Genomic DNA, 24,478 nt, shown 5'->3' on the forward strand with positions numbered 1-24,478 from the left:
CATTCATGCGGATTCTTCATTATTTAATTTCTTTAAAATTTATTGAAATATAATATAGAGCTCTAACATTTGGTGGCAACAATTTGAAAAGTTAAACGGCGTTTTATATTGGATGCCACAAAATGCCAAAACCAAATTTATAGCCCTTCTGAGCAAATTGCCTCTTTGGGCTAAAAAATATTTTTTCGAATTTTAGAAAGGAAAGAGAGAATAATAATCTAGCAATGACTAAAGAGGTTTATGGGATAAAAAAAAAAAAAAAAAGTTTGAGAATCCCTTATGTAGAGCTTCTATGTTAAGTTGCTAACATTATAAATCAAGCTACTGCTCGGAAATTTGTGAAGTATCATACAACATACATGCTTTGTATGAACTTCCTGTTTTCTTTCATGCATTTTCTTACCAAACTATGTCTGTCTTTCTGTTTTTCAACCCTTAGATATACTTTTGAAAATTCTACCTAAAAACTTCAGTATAGAAAATATGACGCAACTGATTCTCGATTTTAGATTTTAAGAACTACATAGAACGGCGCTCAGAAAATTTCATAAAAATCGAAACTCCCTAATTAAGAATATCATTAAAATGACAATAAACTTTTCAGAAGGAAAGTCATAGTTCGCAAACAACTTCGTATGATAACAACGCGAGTCCATTGCACAGAGCCAGATTTAGACATGATAAGGCCCTAAGGTATTTGAGATATAGGGCTCTTTATAAGTCTGTTATACTATATTTTAATATTACATTTTTAATATATTTTAATTTCGTCCCCCCCCCCATCAAGAAAGCGGAGGCCCTAACCTATAGCTTGTGAAGCTTATACACTGACTACCAAGAAGTATTTGGACACCTGTGATAGAAAAGGAAAACTAACTTTATTAAAAATCAATAGTTGGTAGAGCCTCCGCGAGAGGTAATTACAGCGTGGACCCTCCGGGGCATACTTTCTACAAGTCTTTGTATGACAGCTAGTGGTATTTTCTTCCACTCGGCTTGGAGAAGACATAGAAGTTCCTTCACCGATTTTGCACGGGTAGTACACTCCTGAATTCGGCAATGCAACTCGTCCCAGAGGTTCTCGATAGGGTTCAGGTCTGGACTCTGGGCAAACCAGTCCATTCGATGAACTCCATTGGCACCATACCAAGCCTTGGTTAACGTCGAAACATGACAACTGGCATAGTCGTCCTGAAAGTAACAGGGTCCAACCCGTAAAACTGCCACAACGTAGGAAGCACATTGTCATCCAAAATAGTGCAGTAAGCATCGGAGTTGAGCTTACCATGAATGGGGACCAAGGGTCCCAGCCCATACCAGGAGAACCATCCCCAGACCATAATTCCACCTCCGCCGAACTTGACTGTTGGCGCAATGCATTCTGGCAGGAGACGTTCTCCAGGTAGACGCCAGACCAAGACCCTGCCATCCGAACGGTAAAGGGTGAACATTGATTCGTCTCTCCCGTTTCCACTAATCTAGGGTCCAATTTCGATGTGCTTTGCACCACATTAACCGAGCAGCGCGGTTCGACTTTGTGATCAAAGGCTTATGGGCAGCAGGACGACCATGAAAACCAAGCAGATGTGCTTCCTTACGGATGGTATTCATTGAAACAATACTCCCGGATGCCTGTTGAAACTCCTCGCGGATGGGGGCCATCGGTTGGGTGCGGTTCTTCCGAATTTCTCTGGATAGCACTCGTCGGTCTCTATCTCCCAGTTTCGTTGGTCTGCCGACTCGGGGCACATTCCGACAATCACCGCTCACCTTCCACTTCTTAGTCTCATAGGACACTGTCGATTTTGGGTACTTCAGATCGATAGATATATCCCTTAAGGATCGGCCACATTTGTGATACCCGATAATTATACCTTTCTCGAAATCAGAGAGCTCCGAATTGCGAGGTATCTTGCATGCGACTAAAGCCGATGCTGTTTCCTACACGATATATACCGGCGGAGTCCGTGACGTATCTTAGGATCGCAGATATCGTCATTTGCACAGGTGTCCAAATACTTATTGGTAGTCAGTGTACATAAATCCTGCACTGCCATTGCATTCCCAGTCCTTATGAAAACATCTGAAAGTCCTTATGAAAACATCTGTAGATATTATGTAGATGAAAAATCTTCCGTAACATAGGGCGACACAGTAGTTATACACACATTCACAGAACAAATATTTCTAAAAAAAATTATGTAGCACATTGTTTGCATAATTTTATAGCAGCGTTACGTAACAATTCCTCTTTATTTTGAAAAATTAAAATTAAAGCCATTTTGTTAAAGAACTAGCACAAATTTTTAATAAAATTTGGTTTGGCTCCACTCTTTCATACCAGTTTGGTATTTATCTATAACAACAACACAAATATAATTAGTTAATTTTAAACTAAACTCAAATTCAGGTAAAATGCATACATTTCAAGTGTCACTAAATTCTGCGTCGCTGTTTTTATGTAAATAGTTTTCTTTTGCTTAGGTAATAAGGCATGTTAGCTGTGTAGGAGTTTTTTTATCCAAATGGAAGTTGGCCCAGAAGGGCTATTACTCTCAAAACGGAATTTTGCGCGAATCACTTTAAATGTCCGTTTTGCTTTTCAAATTGTTGCCACCAAATATTATCGCCCTGTATTATATTTTAAGAAACTCAATAGTGAAGAATCTGCATGAATGTATGTATGTTTCTGGCATTGTGAAAAAACAATTGTACCTAGAGTCACCAAATTTTGAATAACATATTCCTCCACCCGAACATGGGCACCTGGAAGCCCGAATTTGGAATTTGTTTTATTGGTCAATTTAATATTTTGTAAAACTTTTAATTTTATAACAGTTACTTTAATTCAATTGTACTTTCCTATCTTTCCTCGTTTCAACTTACAACTCCCTACCAGAATGAGTTTTTAGAATCGCGTTGAAAGCAAATGAGTAAGAAGTCGTATTAAAGGAAGGTTGAACTTACTTCGAGAGAGAGAGTAGGAATCCTAAGCAGCGCGTGTTCGGCCCAAGTCTATACGCTCAGTCGTATATTACCTGCCTTTTAGATAGTCGCCGGCTAGTTTAAATTTAAGGGCCAACTACCTTAGATTTGTGTTATCTTCGGCTGAGTCTCTTAGATACATATAGTTAGTTTTCTTATTTTAGAGTTTAAACCCAAGTGGAGGCTTTGTTGCAAGCTCGAAGAAAGGGGCCAACTGTCCATCTTATTTTGAACGAAATAAAGGGTAGTTAACCTTTCTTGAGTTTACAATTTCTGTTCTAAGCGATAATTCGCTTAACAGCTCACCAGATTCCTCGAAATTTACTTTAGTAGAATAAGAGTGAGAACACTACAACTTTAACAAATTTTTGATTAAAAAACTCAGCAATTTCAAAGCCAGCAGTGGCAACACTGTTCGGAATAAGACATTTTTATTTCCAGAGAATGAGATCTGTCGGAAAGTCTAAAGGTATGCTGGTTTTTAAATGTTTTTTAGCCCAAAGTGGCGTTAGCCCAAATGCTCTCGAAACGTGCATATGTCTGTAAATGAAAAAAATCGCCCGTCATTTAAAATCTAAAAAAGCTTTCAGACCTTTTTTTTTCTGACATTTATTAACTAGTGCATGCTTTTCCTACAGGGAAATTGCAAATTTATTAATTGCACGTTTTTTTTAAATTTTTAAATAAAAGAGTTATAAAATTGCATACGAATAAATATATATATTATAAATTGCATAAGAATAAATATAAAATTGCATAACTAATTAAATTTAATAATTGTCAGAATAATAGGAATTAGAATAGTTGAATAACTACAAGCGAATCTGAAATGATAAATATAATAAATGAAATAAAAGGAGTGAATGAGAGAAAAGATTATTTTTAGTCTGTTGTAGAACGATGTAATTATGAATCGTTCAAAGACTGTAACGCAGTATTATTTTCGGTTTGAAAGAAATTATATTTTGGTACGAAAATCATATTTATAATTTTCTATCTTGGATATCAATTGTCAAATCTCAATTCATATAACAGAACTAAAGCATACTTTTCTCTAAACAACAATACAGTTTGCTGTTTTTCGGATCACTGAATCAAAATTCAATGGTGATTTTATTACTTATTGCAAACAATAAGTAATAAAATGAAAGTCGAGGAACCTAATGCGAAAATCAAGCAAATTTTTTAGATGTCACTGTTTATTACTGAGTTAGGCTTAAATCATCATAAACCATTACGAGTAAAAAAAGCCAAGAGAAAATTTGTGTGTTTTCAAATTACTGATAGTTGCCTTTTCTATCTTTCTTATATGACCTTATACGGGTAACTTCTGCATTGAACCGGTTCTGCTAAAACGAGAGATAAGACAGACGTTAAAACTAGACAAGAAGTTAGTGATTCTAAGGTTAATGTGCCCGACCAAAAAAGAAAAAAGTTACAGATTTGAAAAAGAAAACCTTTTACTTCCAACCGGTTATTCAACAGATCCCATAATGCGTCGATGTCTATTTAAATTAAAAATCGAGTAGTTCGGGGGAAATTTTTCGCTAGGTATGTATATGCGAATATGAACACAATTAATAATAATATTTTATTTTTAGCAGTTCTTAAATTGGGACAGAAATATGAATTCCTGTAGTCTAGGAAACTTTCGTATTGTTTTAAAATTAAATTAATATAATCATTAATGATTTCAGAAACAAACAGATAACCTACATGTAAATTAATACTTTATAAGTAACAATGCTTTCTAAAAAAAAAAAATCTACATCTTAAGATAAATCGATACGAAAGCTAGGAACTTTCTTACTTCGTGAACTCCAAGGATCTGATTAAAAAAGTTCGTTCTAAGAAAGATATATTGCTATTTAGTTCCCCCCCCCTCCGACAGTTATTATTCAGCGCACACTTTTGCCACAGGGTAATAAATGGGAGTAAAATTCAGAATTTTTTAAGGAACTGTATTTCTTTCAATTTTTAAATAAAGCATAAAAAATTACGGAGCATTAAGAAAAATTATAATTCAAAATTACTTAAAAATTATTATTAATGCTATAAGGTATTTCTCCCACCTTCTTAGCATGTCTTCGTGGTGTAATGGTCAGCACGCTCGGCGCGTATTCCAGAGGTCCATGGTTCGATTCCCGGCGAAGGCGTTGCTCATTTTTCATCTCTCCGTCTTCAAAAAAATCCTAATGACTCTACAGTGGCCCCCGAACTAAAAGGGTGGTGGATGATGCTTCTCCACACCCAGGAATTGGCGATTGGGTCCTCTAAAAATCCCAGTCGCCCTTTAAAAGGGGGAGTGTATAAGGTATTTCTCGCGCCTTCGTAGTGTAGTGGTCTGCACGCTGGGCGCGTATTCCAGAGATCTGTGGTTCGATTCTCGACGAAGGCGTTGCTCATTTTTCATCTTTCGTTCTTCAAAAATAATCCTAATGTCTCTACAAGCCTAAAACATTATGGAGCATCGAATTGTGGTAAATTAAGAAATGTATTTATTAATTTAAATTTTGTTCAGGTTTCAAAAGTGTAAAACTATACTAGGGGTCAAAATTCTAGATACATTTAAAAAAAAAACATTTCATTGCCCAAAAGCAATACTGACTACAGTTCATCTTTAAAAGCAAAAGATGAAATTTTTCTGCTCTTAAGCCCTTTTCTTCTTCTATTATCAACAGGATTTGTGCTACTTTTAATTCCTTACTCTTTCTTTATAAAGACTTTATAGTGACTTTCCTTACAGTAAAATACCTTGAATGCAAACCTTGAATCTTACATAGAAAAGTTTTAACCAAATGTTTTGCTGAAAGTAGAAGAGAGACATATGTCAGTCACCTTCAAGACTGATAGAGTTTTGCTTACATCTATTTTTTGGGTGGTAGGGGGTGGAGGAGCTTAATTTATGAGAGTAAGAAAGTTTCTTCCTTGGAATAGAACTCGAAATTACGAATTTTTGTGATCAGATTCTGGCATAGTATCTCGTGTATAACCAATTTTGCTATATAACCAGTTTTTCAATAAGCAAATTTCCTAGGATAGGTATAGCTCATTTCATAGAAAAATTACATAAGATAGTTATGTTTTTCCTGTTAATTATTCAAGCACTTTTACAGAGACAAATATTTTATGTTAAGTATTAATTTAAATATTTAATATCAAATAGTTAAGTTAAAATGTATGAAAAACTGTTAAAGATGCTGTCAGTTAGATTTCAGCTGTCAGCCTCATTTCAAATAGAAAAAAAATAAAATTTCCTTTTTTTACTTCATTGTACGAAGTAAAAAGGAAGTATTGTAATCGCGAAAAGTTTCAGGCAGCATATTTCAAAGAAAATATCCATTTTGACCCCTATCGAATGCAATTTAACGATGTTTTTGCGTGATATCTGTACGTAAGGACAGAATAAAATACTCTTTTCCTTCAAAAAAATTATAAAACTGCTTTAAAATGAATTCTGAAGAGAACTTTTCGTGGCGTCTGTACGAACGTATGTACGTATCTCGCATAACTCAAAAACGAGTACCCTCAGAATGTTGAAATTTTGTATATAGGACTGCTATAACATGTAGATGTGCACCTCGTATTTTGGTTGCAATCGGCCGCACCAAACGTATATAAATATATTAATATATATATCCACTCTGTTACCCGGCTCAGTGATCTCAGTTTCTTTACTCTTATATGTTTGTAAATTGTACATTTTTTACTTTAAAAGTGATTGTATTGTGTTGTTTTTATCTTCCGGTTAAGGTTTTTATACCTTTAGTAAATCTGTGTGCAATATTTTTAGAATTATCAACAATTTTAAAGTTGTCTAAGTGCCGCTAAGCCTTTTTTTTATGCCGGCCATTTGAAACAGGAGACTAGTGGATTTGTTGCCAATAGAGAGAGAAACTTAGCTTCGCAACAACAAAGATAGCGCATTCATTTATTATTGCCAATTAAATCATGCTTAATTCTTTATGGAATTTTTAGAGGAAATAAGTATTTAAGATTTACTTCGTAATTTTTAATAGAGATATTTTGAGTTTTTATGTATTTTTACCTAACTGAATTAATTAAATGAGAAATACTGAATTATCTGTGAAAAACTTTTTTTTTTTTTTTGCTTAATTTCTTTTATACATCATTCTAGCTTTATTATAGTATTTGAATAGAACATGTGGCAACGATTAGATAATTTTATTCTTTAAATGATATAAATTTTGTGCATTATGAGTTATAATATGAACGAAATATATAAGTTAACTGTTATATAATTATTGGATTATATAACAGTTAACTTAGTTTCCGTTATATAATTATTATATAAGTTAACTGTTATAGAATTATTAATACTGTTAAGTGAATCTAGCGCCACAGTGTCGCTATGGTAAACAAATACTAGAGTGAATTTTAAAGAATGCATTTATTCTGTGTTCCGTTTTTCGCATTGATCTATTTGAACATCATTGAGCACTACATGAATTGCATGTTTTACAATTGGTATGTTTCGGCATTTACAAATAAGAGCATATTTCTTTTTTGTTTATTTCATTTAACTCATGAGTCTTTTCGCGTTTTTCTACCATAGTTCCCAAAGAGCTACTAATGGTTAAACATTAGGCTATTTTGAGGCAAACGCGATGAAAATTGGGCAAAGCTCTCGCTGGGACTCGAACCTGGGCCTCTCGAATACGCGCCGAGCGTGCTGACCACTACACCCTGAAGGCATACAGGCCGGGAGAAATACATTACTGCAGGCCCAAGAACTCAATGATTTCACTCAAACTAAGCATAATTATAGAGGACATTAAAATAAACTATTTTTGAAAATGCCTAGCACACACTATTTTGGTCATTTTTTTCTGAGAAGTATAATCTATCAGTAGTAAATAAATTTGCGGGAAAATAAAATAAATTAATAAAAATAAATAAACTAATTTATTATTTTTTAAAAAAATTAGTAACACATCATTTTTGTATAATTTCCCGAATATATTTTTCATGAATAAATTTTTCAAAATAAATTAATAATATACGAAGTAATTAATGAACCAGTTAGTCGCTAACCGAATTCGAACTATAAGATTCTCGCTTGAAGCTTCGGAAGTTTGTTAAAAGCAGCGCAGAAATTTAAGCAATATGAATGTTGCTTATAACTTAGACTCAATTTTCTTGCTTATTTCTTAGGAGTGCACGCTACCCCCCCTACACACACACAACCCTGTGCGATCTTTTTGTTTTGAGCAGCATTTTAGCATACTCATTACTCTCAAATACAGTAAAGCAGGGTATTAATATGTGTTGAAATAGAAGAATCTTTCTGACTTCCAACACAATGACGAAAATGCGATTATAAAGTTCTCATTTACTGCAAGGGAATTTATTACTGCATTCAAACGCAAAAATAAACCATTAATTTATTTACACAAGAAAGGTCCTCTAAGAAATAGTACACTTATTACATATATTCTGACTAAATTATAATTATTTTCGTGTTCTAAGAACTAAAGGTACAATCTGCACAAAAAAGGGGGCAGCAGTTCTATATCTCCCGTTTTACTAGGACGATTGACAAAATTTAATTTGCGTTTTTCATGTCTGGAAAGCGCGACTTAACATGCATATTAGAGTTATACATAATTTTGTTCTAACACTATATATAGTCAATATATATTCGGAAATGTGTTGGAAATATCGGATTTGTGTCAATTCGGAAAAAGTTCGATATTGACACAAAATTGGACTTTTTCCGAATTTACATAGTGATTCTTTTCCATACATCAGTTCTACGACTAAAACTAGGCCTAAATATTAAATTTTGTAAACTAAAGTGAGAAACTTACAGAGAAATTTAAAAATTTATCTTGGCGCATTTTTTTGGAAATTCTTAGTTTAGAGTAACTTATTTTCCTTTCTCTTTCGTTGCGCATGAGTGGAAAAAAAGTGCGTCACTCATTTTTTCAATAAAATTAGCAAAGTGTAAACCACATTTGGCACTATTATCGCTTATAACAATATGGCAAATTTCAAAATGCGCCTAGACACAAATTTCCGTACGTGTTGGGAAATTTTGAATAAAAAACTTCAATTTTTTGCCGGAATGTCTAGAATATATCTACCTGTAACTGTTCTTCTATAAACACAAACGCGACTAGCTCTGAAAAGATTTATTAACAGAGCATAAGATAAACTACAAAGAAAATAAAAATCAGAACAGAACATGCACTAAAACGAAGCACTTAACATTTAGAGTTAACATTTAAGTAACATTAACATTTTAACATAAAAGTTAGAAATTGCGGAGACATAACAAAATAGTTTTGTTACATCCTTTAAGATGAAGGTAAACATTTTATAGGTTGTAATTCAAAAATTTTTTTCGAAAAGTTTACAGAAATTACTAAAAATTCAAATTTTAAAAATGAATCCGAAAATATCTGCGAATTTTATTTGGATTGAACTTAAATTTCAAAATGTGAAAGAAGGAATAAAGTAAATTTAATAAAAAAATGAGATATTAATAAATATATACGAAATTTATTCAACATTCATAAGCCAAAATTGTGAAAGATAATTTTTTAAAAACTTCTGGTGCGATTGTTACAAAACTTGGCATCTTGGCATCACATGAGTAGTAAAATTGAAGTATGGAAAGAAATCGAATGTCGATTCAGGAAAAGTTCGATTTTATATCAAAATATCTATATTGGAACAATACTTTACATAAATCTATCCTAAATAGCGCTTTCGAGACAAAGAAAGTGAAATTTCGTCCGTCGACTCAGCAGAAAGGAAGATCCAGTAGATCTGCGCCACTTTTTTGTGTGCAGAGTTACATGGCTTCAAATTTCTTGAATTTCGCAAAAAGGTGTGCATTTCACCAAATAAGTGCTTACCACTAATTGACAGAAACTTCTTACTCTCTTAACAAAGTATGTATTTCATAACACAATGTAATAATTACTCCATATTTTTTTAACAGAAATAAATAAGAATTCACCAGATGAGAAGTGCGATCCTCGGTATTATTATATCCCTTCCCTAAAGTTTCTTTCCTTTTTTTTTTTTTTTTTTTTTTAAATTCCGCGTTTTCTTCTGAGCAGTCCTAAGGAAACACAGGACGGGAGTACTTAACAAATCAACTACATCCATTAATCATTAACTACATCATTTGCTGGTTAAGCCCGGATCTGAAAATTCCGAACATAAATTTTTCCACAGATATCCGAACTGCTACGTTTCTTGATCATCTGAAGAGCTATTTGCCTAAGGGAAGGAATGCTTTCTTGGAAAACTTTTTTAAGAGAAACTGGCTGAATTCCCGTTACATAAGGGGAAAACTACAAAAACTAACCATGCAGCCAGCTCTTTCACCTGGGCTCGGGTTCGAGCCCAGGTGAAAGTCTTAATTATCCGTATTGAGTAAAGCCTTAATTATCAGTAAAGTCTTAATTATCAGTATTCAGCAGTCTTAACTACTTAGTCCGTGGTGGGACTCTTTATAGTCTTTAAAAACATGATTCGTATGCAATATTTTTCTGTTAGCATTAAGTATTACATACTGGGTTCCTAATAGATTGAATGCACACAGATCCGATGAGTATCATATCATAAAGTACAGTCAGTATCATAAAGTACAATCAGTAGTTACTTTTCAAAATACTAAAAAGGTAATTCAAACTACACAACGCAATGTAAAGCGCATCTAAAGAGAAAGCGGCCCACCAGCGGCCGAGCGGTAACGTCGCTGAACACTGGTAGTTCGGTCCGAGGTTCGAATCACGCGAACGGGCTGGTTGCATGGCCGTTTCCGTGGTTTTTTCCATGTATAACGTGTATACGAGCCAATTTCCCTTAGAAAGTCCTCCACGAAGGCATCCCTCCCTTAAGGCAGATAGCCCTCGAGTGCTTTGCCGTAATCCAATAAAACCAAACCTAAAGAGAAAGCTTACTTGGATATATTTCAATTCATATGGAACTAAGGCTCGCACAACAATAACTTAGCAACTAAGAGCAGATGCCCTCTCTTTGGCCTTAAATCTTTTTCAACGGCCACTGAGATATTTCTAGCAATTTCTACTTCTTGAAAAGCAATATGAGGACGGAATTACGGTTACAGCTAACAAATATAGTGGTTAATTACATTTATTCAATTTCACTGCGTATTACGGTGATACCGAAACCGGACCAATGTGTCGCCAAATCTGGCAATTTTTAACGATTTATCGCCAAATTTGGTGACAAAATAAGCCGCCAAAACCGTTGTCAGCTTGGTGATATCTCACCAAATTATCGAGATACTGATTAACTCAATGTTAAATGCACTTGCTTTGTATTCTTACTTTTCCAACATAGCTTCTATTTAGATTTTTCGTGTTACAAAAGAAATACAACAATTTCGATAATACCGAAACCGGCTATAATTCTACTAAAATTACCTATCTAAGTACAAAATTCGTAATATTACTTATTGGACATTTTATAACTTGTCGTTAACATAAAATACCTTCCTACCAATAGTTTCTTAAATCTTAATTTTATCAAATGAAAACTCAGAAAATAAAGATTTTCGCAAACACTTGCTTTCGTGGATAGAAAAACAGCATGCGTCGCCTGTGATCTTCATTTAAATCTTACGTATCTTCCTGCTTGTCTGACATATACCAATATTCTCTTTCACAATGCAACTTATACGTATATGTAGTATTTCTTTTCCAGAAGTTTTCCAGAAAGAGAAATTGCACAGTTTCAAGACATATAAAAATTTCTCTTTTTGAAAATAGCTTCAAAAGATAATTTAAGCTTCTTCTAAGGAAAGAAAGGAAAGAAAAGAAATACATCAATTGGAGAGAAAGATAAATAAGCTCCGCCTGATACAACAGAAAATCTGTTCTTCCAAAGTCAATTATATTTGCCTCCAATAGAAAGCAAAAGAGAACTAAAGTCTAGTAGATTATAAAATATAATAGATTTTTTTCACGCAAGGTTTAACCCTTTGCGGCACAGTGTGTCCGGTCTGGACACACCTAAAAATTTCCTTCTGTACGCACATAAAAATTGAATGAAAAAGGATTTATAGGTTACTATAGGTTACTCTCAACCTTCTTTATTTATACTAGATTGCAGCTCAACACAAACCAGTCCATATATTTTAGCCATGTTTAGTTTTTTAAGACCCTCATTTTTCAAAGAAACCTTTCAGATTTTTTTAGGGTATAAAGGGAATTGTTTGAAAAGAAATTTCTATGTTATTTTTTTAGCTGTATGCTAATCTCCCTATTTTATATTAGTTTTAAATTTTTACCTTGAAATCTTTCCTAAAATCAAACGGCGAACCCTAGGTGTGCCCAGACCGGGTTCACCGATAATCTAGGACTACTGAGAGTCTGTATTCTTTGTTTCTCCGCACCTCATTGGTCAGTTCATTGACAACAATGCTCGTTTCAGCACTCTTTTCGAAGCTTTGTTCAATCAGTGTGCCCTCTTCGGGCACACCCGCAGAAATAAACGATAAGTGCTATCTTCACAAAATTTTACTTGTGTACTCCTCTAGCCCTAATTAGGCTACCTATCTTTTTTTTTATATATATATATAAAAACTCCGACTTTAAAAGGTAGCGTGCCGGAAAAGGTTAACGTTTTAACTACTACCTGCGCCAGGCTTGAAGCATCTAAAATTTATGATTAAAGAAATGCGAAGCTAAATGAAGTGATTTTATGTTCAAAAATCAAAACTTAAATAATCAATTCGCTCTGCGTCTTAATATTTAAAAAAATTATATTTTAAAAATTTATAGTTGGCAATCTCAGAAGTGATCCTGTGTACTAATTTTAAAAATATTAAATTTTTATGTATCGCATAAAATGTAAAGCCAAAGGAATATATAGTACCGCCGTTTATTGAAATCACTTCCATTCCAAGCATTTTTGATATACAGCAATCTGTGTACTGAAAATTGTGACAATAATTTTAAACGTATCTAGTAAAATAATAATTAATCTTAAATAGTAACTTAAAATTAACGGTAAAATAAAGCTATTTATATAATTTCGAAATTTATTTTTAAAACTTTTAGAAAAATATTTTTATAATTGAAGAAATTTTCAAATTTGAAAACAATTTTTCTGTTATTGTTTATTTCGTATTATTCATCAAAAGTTTTTTAATTGCATTCTCAATTTCGTAAAATACACGGTAGCGTTTTTGATCAGCATATTTCCCTGCAAGTGCCTTTGTTAGAATTTTCAGAGGTTGTGTAAATTTGACTGTTTTTGGCATGTCATCGCCCATCACATCATTACAGGTTCCTGCAGTTGGCCATGGCTCATCGCTACTGCAGTCAGGCTCACTAACCACTATACCAACTGGGCGGTATTTACCTGCTCATCAGCTGCATGATGATATTTCCCTTCTTTTTCAATGGGGCAATTTCCGATTAATAATGTCATTTTCCTCTTTCCAACTTGTAAACCATTGGTCAGTTGGTATAATTGTTTTTCCCCCAATTCTCTAGTAAACTCTGCAGCATTTACAAGGAAAACAGCATTATAAATGAGAATTTGTTTTAGTTTCGTAGCTTAAAATATTCTTGTGAAAAACATTTCTAGTGCCTTTCAGGTTTTCGTTTTTTTTTGTTTTCACGTCTTTGAAACATTTTCATTTTTTATTACTTCTTTGTCAATTGCAATTATTTGTTAAAAATAAATTGCACAGTACTGTTTGGGAAATTCCCAGTTTTTGTCTGGCTGCACTTATCAAGAATATAAAAGACCTTTAGCAGTTATTTTCTTTGAGACTTAAATCTTTTTAATTGAAATCTTTTCAAAATGTTACAATTTAAGTCCACAACAAGTTTTAAAGTATCTCATGTGGACATTACATGACTTCTTTGTACGGCCTATCAAATTATACACACTTTTTGCTGCATTTCATTTAAGCTTATTTCCTCGAATTTCATTAAGATATATTTCTCATTCAATTAATTTAGATCTCACTTCGCGGCAAGGCAAAAATACATAAAAACTCGCAACATCTTCATTAAAAATTGTAAAATACAGAAAAACATAAAACGACAAATACAGTTAGAAACACTTCAAAAATCAAATTTTACAATTAAAATAAGAGTTTCTAGGCTAGCGGCCCCTTTAGGCTTAGCACCACTTAAACTTTTAAATTCTGGATTATTCTACAACTACTGCATGCAGATAAAATAAAGGCATAATAATTCAATCATTAACCATAAGAACAATTTAATTCAATAATTTTTAAAACAGAAGAAGCAAGATTTACCAGCATATAAGAATAAATCACAGAGCTTATTCTGAAGGGTCACAGGGTGGTTATATATACCGGGTGATCAAAAAGTCAGTATAAATTTGAAAACTTAATAAATCACGGAATAATGTAAATAGAGAGGTAAAAATTGACACACATACTTAGAATGACATGGGGTTTTATTAGAACCAAAAAAGATCAAAAAATATCCGACAGATGGCGCTGGACAACAAAACGTTAGTGACTGCGCATGAAAATCGTGTACTGAGATCACTGAGCCGGGTAAAAGAGTGGATATATATATATAAATATATTTATATACGTTTGGTTTGGCCGATTGCAACTACAAAGGAAAGTGCACAACTACATGCTATAGCAGTTCTATATACAACAAAATTTCAACGTTCTGAGACTGCTCGTTTTTGAGTTATGGAAGATACATACATACATATGTACTTCGTACAAGATGTACAAAAATAATTCAATCACTAATCCAACATTAAAATTAAATATTATAAAATTAAACTAAAGTTTTAAAATTTATTTTTTACTTTTTTATAAAAGTATTTTTATAATTACGTACTTAGTGAGATGTCTAGCTTTTCAAGCAATTATTCTATCCGCGTTTGTTTCGTGTTGTTCATCAGTTTTTCAGTTATATTCTCAATTTCGTAAAACTACTAGAAACCTTTTTTAATCAGCACCTTTTTTGTCATTCAGCAACTTTTGTTTGTGATTAGCAATTTTTTTTACCAACGCCTTATTTTGGTTTTTGCTTTAAGAGAGTTTCATAGATTTTTTCATAGTTTTCTCCATTAGATTTATGTTGGCATATTATAATCTTTTTCTGTATCATTTTTAATGTTATTTTCTCTGAAATTGACATTAAAGTTAATTGACATTAAGTCACCCTTTATTGAATGCCATGATCAGTTTTTACACATGCTTCTCAATATGTTGTCAATTGATACATATTCTAAAAATAAATCTTCATAACTGCCCTCGTTGATGCCTGAAACATTAAGCTAAGACTTGCAATTCCTCTGAGGCTTTTTTTACATAAACTCACATTTTTTAACACATTTTTAGCTGTTTTTAAGAGACTGATTCTTTGTAATGATTATAATATTCATGGACTTTGGCAAAGATATCGACTTATTTATCGCCTTAGAAATTCCTATAATTTTTAAAAGATTCAGTTCCGTTTATCATATTCTGAACATTTCTTTTGTAATGATATTTGAGAAGTTCTATACTAACCTGGTTTAAAGGCTGAAAATTTGAAGATGTGTTTGCAAAATCCGGGCACATTTCAGCGAAAATATCCATTTTGAGCGCTGTCGAATTTATAGAAATGTTGCTTTTGCTTGACATCTGTATGGGAGTTTTTTTTTTTCGAGACATCTGAACGTACGTACCTACGTATGTATCAAAAAACTAAACTCAGTGGCGCAACAGCCTTAGTGGGTCATGTGCTGCAATGCCCCAAAATCTGCTTTCTTGACCTTGGGCCCCGGAATGCATCAGCATATGTCCTGGGCAGCTGGTCAGTTTATCGCAGGATCTCCGGTATTTAGTCCCCAAGCGAACTTGGTACTCATTTTATCGACCCATTCAAAGGATGAAAGGCTGAGCCAACCTTACCCAGCCTGGGGATTGAAACCCGGACCTGTGGTGCAGCTGCCGCACTAAATAAATAAATATATATATATATTTATATATTTATCTAAAAAAAAATATATATATATAGGACTTTCTAAGGGAAACTGGCTCGTATACACGTTACACATGGGGGAAACCACGAAAGCGCCCATGCAGCCAGCCCGTTTGTGGGATTCGAACCTCGGACCGAATTACCAGTGTTCAGCGACTTTACCGCTCGGCCGCTGGTGGGCTCGATGACACTTGAAGACCGACATGTAATAGAAACAAATTTAGAAGTAATAAACAGCAGGAATTTTGATAGCTTTGAAATGGTGATCCATAATGAATAGGAGACTGGCAGACGAGGCACATTAAATCTTCACTTATCTTCATTAAGCATATTGCTACCACAAATTACTTATTCGTGCCTATTTCAAAAGGTTTACATTTTTGATAACTTTGCAGAAAGAAGGAAACAGTCCAGCCAGGCCAAAGAGTAGCGAGCAAGTGCGCTATATCCGGGGTAGAATCTTAACTCAGACTACTGTAGTTTTGGTTTTCGAGGCATTTCGATTGGATAATTAGTGCTGCTGTAAAATTATTATTGGCTGTTTGAGTTTTAATTCTATTTGCAACATAAGAATTATGTAAGAGTCATGTGACATGGATTAAACACGAAATGACGCACTGCAAATAGAGATTAATATTTTTAGAACACAGAGGGGAAATTAATTTACTTTGCAAATCTAAAATATAATTTATTTTTTACATATTTTTATGTTTCTTACACACACACACACATACATATATATATATATATATATATATAACAGAAGATATATATACAGTGGTGGCCAAAATTGTGGACACCTTTGGAAATTTTTATGTTTTTGAACTTTGTATGCTTATAAAAAATTTTACGTTTCGCAAAATGCAAACTTGTATATATCATTTTAAAGAGAATTTATTACTGAATTCAATACAAAACACTAAATTCAATTATTTGCAATACAAAAAAGTTATATGTACTTTAATATAAATAAAAAACACAGTTATGAAGTGGTCTGTAATGTCTAGCTTTCTGGACAATCACTGTTCTTGTCCTGAGAACCAATCAAATGTTAGTAACTGCCAGTAGAAGCTGACATCATGTTTACAGTTGAAACAATTCATTATTTTGCTTTGTTCTGTAGAAGGAGGACCTGTTTCTTATACACTGCAATTACAAGTAGAAATTTTTGTAAAAATTTTTAATATTTAGTCAAGAAACAATGACATCAAATAAAAGAGTAGATTGGACACCTAGAAAGAGATGTAATATTATTGTGTTACGAGAAAGTGGTCTCTTCTATACTGAAATTGCAAGACAGGTGGGTGGTTCAGTGACTACATCTGGAATAGATGTAGAAAGATTTGTTTACGATATCAGGAGACAAATTCAATAAAAAACAAAGAAGGAAAAGGCCGAGAAAGGTGCACCACATCTATTGATGATAGAAGAATAAAAAGACTTTGTCTCCGAAATAGAAAAATGACATCAGCGGCCATCAGAAGTGATCTGAATGATGCTGGTGTTTCTGTCAGTTCAAGAACAATCAGGAGAAGATTAACAGATGTTGGGCTGAGAGGTAGAATTCCACGAAAAAAGTATTATCTTAATTTTCAGCAACGAAAAAAAAGACTACAGTGGGCAAAGGAACACATGAATTGGACAGACGATCAGTGGTCACAAGTTATATGGAGTGATGAAACTAAGATATCGTTATTCGGTAGTGATGGGCGAAAATATGTCAGACGTAGAATAGGAGAAGAGCTACATCCTGACTGCATTCAAGCAACTGTGAAGAACCCAGTTAGTGGTATGATTTGGTCATGCATGTCAGCAGATGGTATGGTCGCCTTCATGTCATCGATGGGACACTGAATGCCAGAAAATACATTGACACTATTCTAGAACTTAAACTTCTACCTTCCATCAGAGATCTCTTTCCCAACAATGCTTCGTTTATTTTTCAGAAGGATTCTGCTCCTTGCCAAAATATCGAAAGAGTGGTTTCGCACAAAGAGCATTAAATTGCTGTCATGGCCAGGAAACAGTCCTGACCTCAATCCTATCGAAAATTTGTGGCACCGTTTGAAAACTCTTGTCCGAATGAGGCACCCATCAAATAATCTAATTGAGGCTATAATTATTTCCTGGCATCATGTAATAACGAAAGAAGAGCTTAAAACTCTTGTCAGCTCATTGAAACGTCGATGTGAAGCTGTAATCAAAAATAAAAGGTACCCTACTAAGTACTGATAACTCACTGCAGTCATCACTATCTAATGTATATCGATAACTATTATCGTTTAACTTTTTTGTATTGCAAATACTTGAATTTTGTGTTTTGTATTGAATTCAGTAATAAATTCTCTTTAAAATGATATATACAAGTTTGCATTTTGTGAAGCGTAATGTTTTCTATAAGCATACAAAGTTCAAAAACATAAAAATTTCCAAAAGTGTCCACAATTTTGGCCACCACTGTATATATATTCAGCAACTAAAATCTACAACTTGGAAAGTTTTAAATTCTTATAGAGAATAAAAAAGATCTGTCTCATTATTCTTTTAAGTATCATAAAACTTTAAAATGAGTGTAAAAGAAATTCATTTTTACTTTAGCGCCCGCCAGATTTTAAATTAATGTTTGCTTTGTGTACTCAATTATTACAATATCTGATAAACGAAAATAGAGACTTGTAGTCTCAATAAAATGCCCCATTAATGGCGGTAAAGGACTTTTTGTAGCACCCATTTTCTTGGGAATTCAGGTTAGAAAGAGGAGACGGGAAAACTTTGCGCAATTCGTGGATTAGATAAGAAGGGGACTCTTCAATTAAATTTTGCGCAGTTCATATCCTATCCCCCCCCGGGTCAACTGCCCCGTATTCCCATGCCAAGGTCTGGCGGGTGTATCATCGCTGTTTAACTAATTTAATTTGAAGGAAAATACATTGTTACCGTTAGATTTCAGTACTTTAAAAATATTAACTTACATTGTAACTAAATATGCTTCGAAGTCAAACAATTTCGCACAGGCAAAAACTTTCAACTACTAAATCAGAGAACAATACTTCAATTAACTACGTCAAAAATTTCCTGTCTCGTTTGATTTTTTTGTCATTTTGCCAAGTTTGGGTTGAAAGTTGCTCATGTGCTTTCAGAGGTACAATTGCCATAGTTTAAGAACTATTTATATTAATAAAAGAAAATTATCTTTAACTTCTAATATACACATATGTTTCACATTCTGAAAGAAGAATATGGTGAAGAAAAAACATATGGTATTAGAACACAAAAAGTTTTTGTTTCTTCAGGTACACATTTCAAGTTCGCGATTTCTTCTGAATAAAAAACGTTTGATGGCAATTTCCTTCCATTGTAAAACTAGAAAGAATGCAACAGAAAGCAGCTGGAGGGACAACTTCATTGTAAATCAAAGTATTTACTCGAACGCAAGGATCAAAAATTGCCTCACAAGGAGAATAATATCTTTTGCAGAATTCTTTATTCATGACCATTTTCTACATTGTTTTTGCTATTGTGGAGTTTTAAAATGTAAGGTTTTCTGAATGTAGATTTATTTTCTCGTTTTCGTCACATGGAGAGATATCAAGGTGTATATATGACCTTAGGAAGGAACAATGGTTTTTCCAGATCTCAGACCATTATTTATTTTCTACTTTGTTATACAATCATAGTTTACTTTGCCACGCTGAATTCCAAATTGTTTTTGAAGAGGATAAAAATACAAAATATGCTGAAGTGCAAATAAAAGCCTTTTTAATCATTGTTTGAGCATTGTACATTTTGTAATTATTGGCCAAAAATAGCATTCGCTTTTCATTGTCATAGTTAAAGTAAGATTTATGAAATACCATATAATAATCCAAGTACTATTATGATTATTTCAAACATTATAATCTTTACGGAAAACTACCGGTATTTTTTTGATTATCCACAGTCTCACGAAAAATCGCCAAATCATTAGCGACTTTGTGAACTGGCAAAAAACATTTGTTTGGTTATCTTTTTGAATCATAAGTACTCTTCTGTTCATAACACAGAGGCTGTTCGCACATTTTTTAGACGATTTTGGTAAGCGGTAATAAAAAATCGTTTACTGCAAAAGAAGTAAATGCAATCGTACTACGTTTTTATCAAAAATCATTAAGTCATATCAAAAATCATTAAGTCAAAATTATCGTCTGTGGCTTCAAAGTTTTATTTTTATTCAAAATGTGGTTCGAAGGCTACATTTACGCTCTTTCCGAAGAGAAATATGCATACTCCGTTATCCAAAAATTATGTGAGAGTCATGGTTTTGTGATATCTAAAGCGTCGATAGGTAATATCATCAACAAGAAAGGAAGAAAACGTCAAATTGGAGCCTCAAGTGGGACAAAAATTCCAAACAAGTATCCAAGGAAAAAACGGACATCTTCGACTATTGCAAAAGTACATTGTTTAATGTTAAAAGAAAATCCCCCTAGTTAAGACAGTTGCAAAATCATTAAAATGATCGGTGTCCACTGTAAACAAAATGATAAACGTTGATTTAAATCTTAAGAAAGCGATAAAACGCAATGTGCATCGTCTTCTTCCAAAGCATATCGCTCAACGCAGGACACGCTGCAGAATTCTATATGAGAAACACATATCCAAAGAAAAATGGAAAAGAATTGTCACAATAGATGAAGCATGGGTGTATTTAAATGATTGTAACAAAAAAAGAGCCATTTATTATCATAAATGGGGAGAAAAAAAATTAAGTACATGGTTCAAAGAATCGAAAAAATGTTTTTCTAAGGGATTCATGATTGTTGCTGGTTTTTCTTATAATGGCAAGTTAAAAACAAAGAGAGTGCAAAAAATGTCAAGATTAACTCAATACTATCAGGAACATGTTTTAGCGCCAATTTTTCTGAATGAAATACCATCGGTTTACCCATAGTGCCATCCATCTGTGAGACTCCATCAGGACAAAGCTAGCAGTCACACATCAAAATCCACTGTAAATTTCCTAAAAGAAATGGAACAAAAAATTGGTATCAAGGCCATACCCTTCACTAATATCCCTACTATATCTCCCGATGTGTCACCTATGGATTTTTGTGCTTTCGGACTTTTATCCAAACGTTGTTCCAAAATCCTAACAGGACTCTGGACAGCTGTTCGGAAGGAATGGGATAGAATATCTCTTCTGCCACTTCAAAAGGCATTATTATCCTGGAAATTGTGGTGTCGAAAGATGGTTCAGAATAAGAGATGTCAAATAGAACATTTACAACACAAGAATTTTATGTAATTTAGTTTTGTGAATACTATATACATCGTTTAAAAAATGTGTGAACAGCCTCTGTATATATAAAGAAGAAAGCCTGTTTGTTTGTTCGCCAAAAATTCAGTCACTACTACAGTTATCGTCACCAAACGTTCTACATTTCGTTTCTGGGTCTTGGAAAAGGTTGACGTCCACTTCTCCCTCCCACAAAAAATAGCAAAAAACGCTTACATCGCTAATTTTCGCCCTCAATGTTTTTGAGTTTCAACAATCTTCCACGCTGGAAATAAAAATCTGCCTTATTTCGCGAATTGTTGCCGCTGCTGGCTTAAATCGTAGAGTTTGTTAATAAAAAATTTCTAAGTTTTACAACGAAATAAAAATAGCATTGCCAAACATTAAATGTCTTAGTCCCGATTCCAAAAATTCGTGGGAAGCCATTTTGACTATTCTCATCTTCGTACGACTTTAATCAGCCGAAACATTAATTAAAAACTCTGAAAACACTTTCGCACTCATTTTTCCGAGTGGCAACAGTCTCGTTCTTGGAGATAAAAATGCTTTATTTCGAAAAGTGCTGCTACTGCTCGCTTTCTCAAAAATTTGTAGGTTTTACGAAATCTCTATACATGTTATCGATTTCTGATCAATTGTGATCAATTTTTTTGCCACATTTAAGCGACTAAAATTGAATATAGGTGAAATATTAGATGAAACTTGAACTTTTACTACCAATTGATTTAGAAAGACGAAAATCATTAAAAACTGCGCTATTGTTGCTGATATTATAAGAGAGAATTAGTTTATTTTTCTATCGAAATTTTTTATGTGGTTTCCCTATCGCATCAGACTGAATATATGACTATGAGTCGTATTTTTTGCTAGCCAGTGGATACTCTTCCACAAAATGAGGTCAAATATATAGCACACATACAAATGTTCACATATTTGTGTGTATGTTCACACAAGTAGTTCACATGCACGCAAGTGTGGCATGCCCATGATCATGGTAACCAGATAGTTGTTTAGCATCTTGAAATTTTTTAAATGAAAATAGATTGATGTGTACATGGACAAGTTAAGGCAGTGCACAATGCCTAGTTTGTGCAATTCTCTGATGTTTTTGTAAGTGAATATAGATCGATGTACATTGTACATTGACAGAGATTATGCAATTCTTTGACTTTTTATTTTGGTTTTTGTGTAGCGGCCATCTTGAAATTGTGCCTTCCTGGAACCAATCTTGGCGTCAAAAAAAAATCGCCAAAAAACAAGGGGCATCCAATTGTAAACTTTTACAGCTATTTTTGTATGTATAATCGAACTTTTACAAAAACCTGTCAATTCTACAGAATATGAAACCGAAGAAGGGGAGGATAATCAGAAAGTAAATTAAATTACAACTTTTTTAATGTTATATTGTTTAGAATTCAAGCAGCTGTATGATATCATCAAATCTTTCTACATAGAAGGATTTTTTTTTCCTTCAATGCTTCTTTTTTCTTCTATTTATCTAGAAAATTCCTTCGAAAACGTTACCTATACCACTACGCCAAGAAAAAAATTATTAAACACATTTTGGTTCTTCGAGATAGCAAACTGTAAATGTTTGTCTTTACTACAGTTGCACAAGTCGCGCAATTAATGTCAACAGAAATAAGATACTTACCAAAGAGATGTCTCATTGTACCTTGAAAGAAAAAGGAAAAAAATGAAACAAAACATTCCAGACTATAAATTATTTTTTGGCTTGCAGAAGAAAGCTTTTTTAAGAGTGCAGTGAAACTACCAAAGATAATGAACAATGCAAATAGAACATGGATAAAATATATTCTTTAATACTTTTCAAGTCTGTAAGAACTAATTCACTTAAAATTAGACGAAAATGCAACTTAAAATGTCGTAGAATCTGTGACAATCTAAGGCTGCCTTTTTATAATTTTAGATATTATAGTGATGTGTTTCTCTTGTAATAAATTAATTCCTTAATGCAGTGAATCTTAATTTTCATAAATGTTTCAAGTTATGATAACTTTCTCCTAAACTGAGCCTCTAAATTATTGATAAAATCTATTGAAATTTCAGTTACACCAGCTCCTATATTCCTTTCTCCCTCTATTCCAAAGCTACTTTGATTCATTTCTCATCCCTTATATTCATTTGTCAATATAAAATTTTGATAAGTGAATGGATTCATGAATTTTTTACACACGATATGAATTTGAGTATTTGAATTCAATAATTTATGACTAAGAATTATTTTCTTTAAAAACAAATTTATATTACCTAATTTCATAAAAATAAAGCCATGAAAAATACTGTATTGGAACAAGCCTTCGAATAAATAGGAAAAAAATATGAAATGGAAAAAACACGTATGCCAGATCTGGTCAGCATTCAGTCTACTAGATGTAAAATTTAGCATATCAGAAATTTTCAGATGTTTGAAAATTTTTGCAATATCAAACTGTATCTAGAGTTCTTTTTTTCCACATTTTTACATGAATGTTCGAAAATCAAAGATTTATACTCATTTTATAGAAATATAAATAATCGTAAAAGACCAGGTAAAAAGCAGTTTTTGGTACACGAGGTCGTAAAAGTATCAAAATACAGTTTTGATATACAAGAAACTCCAGCGGTGAAAACTGAATCCGTTTACAGGTTTTTTATTTATTATTATTATTATTATTATTATTATTATTATTATTATTATTATTCAAGAAGTATTTTAAGAATTATTTTTTGAAATATTTTAAGAAGAAGATTATTGTTTAAAATTTGAATTCTAAGAACCTTTTAATTATTTTGAGAATATGTTAAGATAAACTTTGAAGGAAACTGCCAATTTTTTCACATAAGTTTATTATTTTTATAATGGAGAGAGCATCTTGTGTCAAATATTGTGAGTTCATTCAGACTGGCTTTGGAGAATTGAGAAAGCTTCGTCTTTTAGATTTGCTTTGCACTGCGTTGTGTTTAACGTTCTTAATAGTTTAAAGAGTGACTACCGATTGTACTCTGTGATACTGTGAACACCCGTGTGAGTATTTATGTGGAAAGTTACAGAACTCTAAAGTATTTCTTTTGATAAAATAAATTTTATCAACCTATCTTTAAACCTGTGTACATCCAATCTATTCCATACGCACGCATCAATATTGTTTTAATGCTTTTAGTTTCTGAAATATAAAGAAAATTATAATTGTAAAAAATATTTGTGAATAATTCAGACTGTGAATATGTCAACATTAGA

The sequence above is a fragment of the Stegodyphus dumicola genome, chromosome 12 (genome assembly GCF_044657685.1).
Source record: "Stegodyphus dumicola isolate Sdum_Otavi_A_Nest chromosome 12, ASM4465768v1".
In the NCBI taxonomy this organism is placed as follows: Eukaryota; Metazoa; Arthropoda; class Arachnida; order Araneae; family Eresidae; genus Stegodyphus; species Stegodyphus dumicola.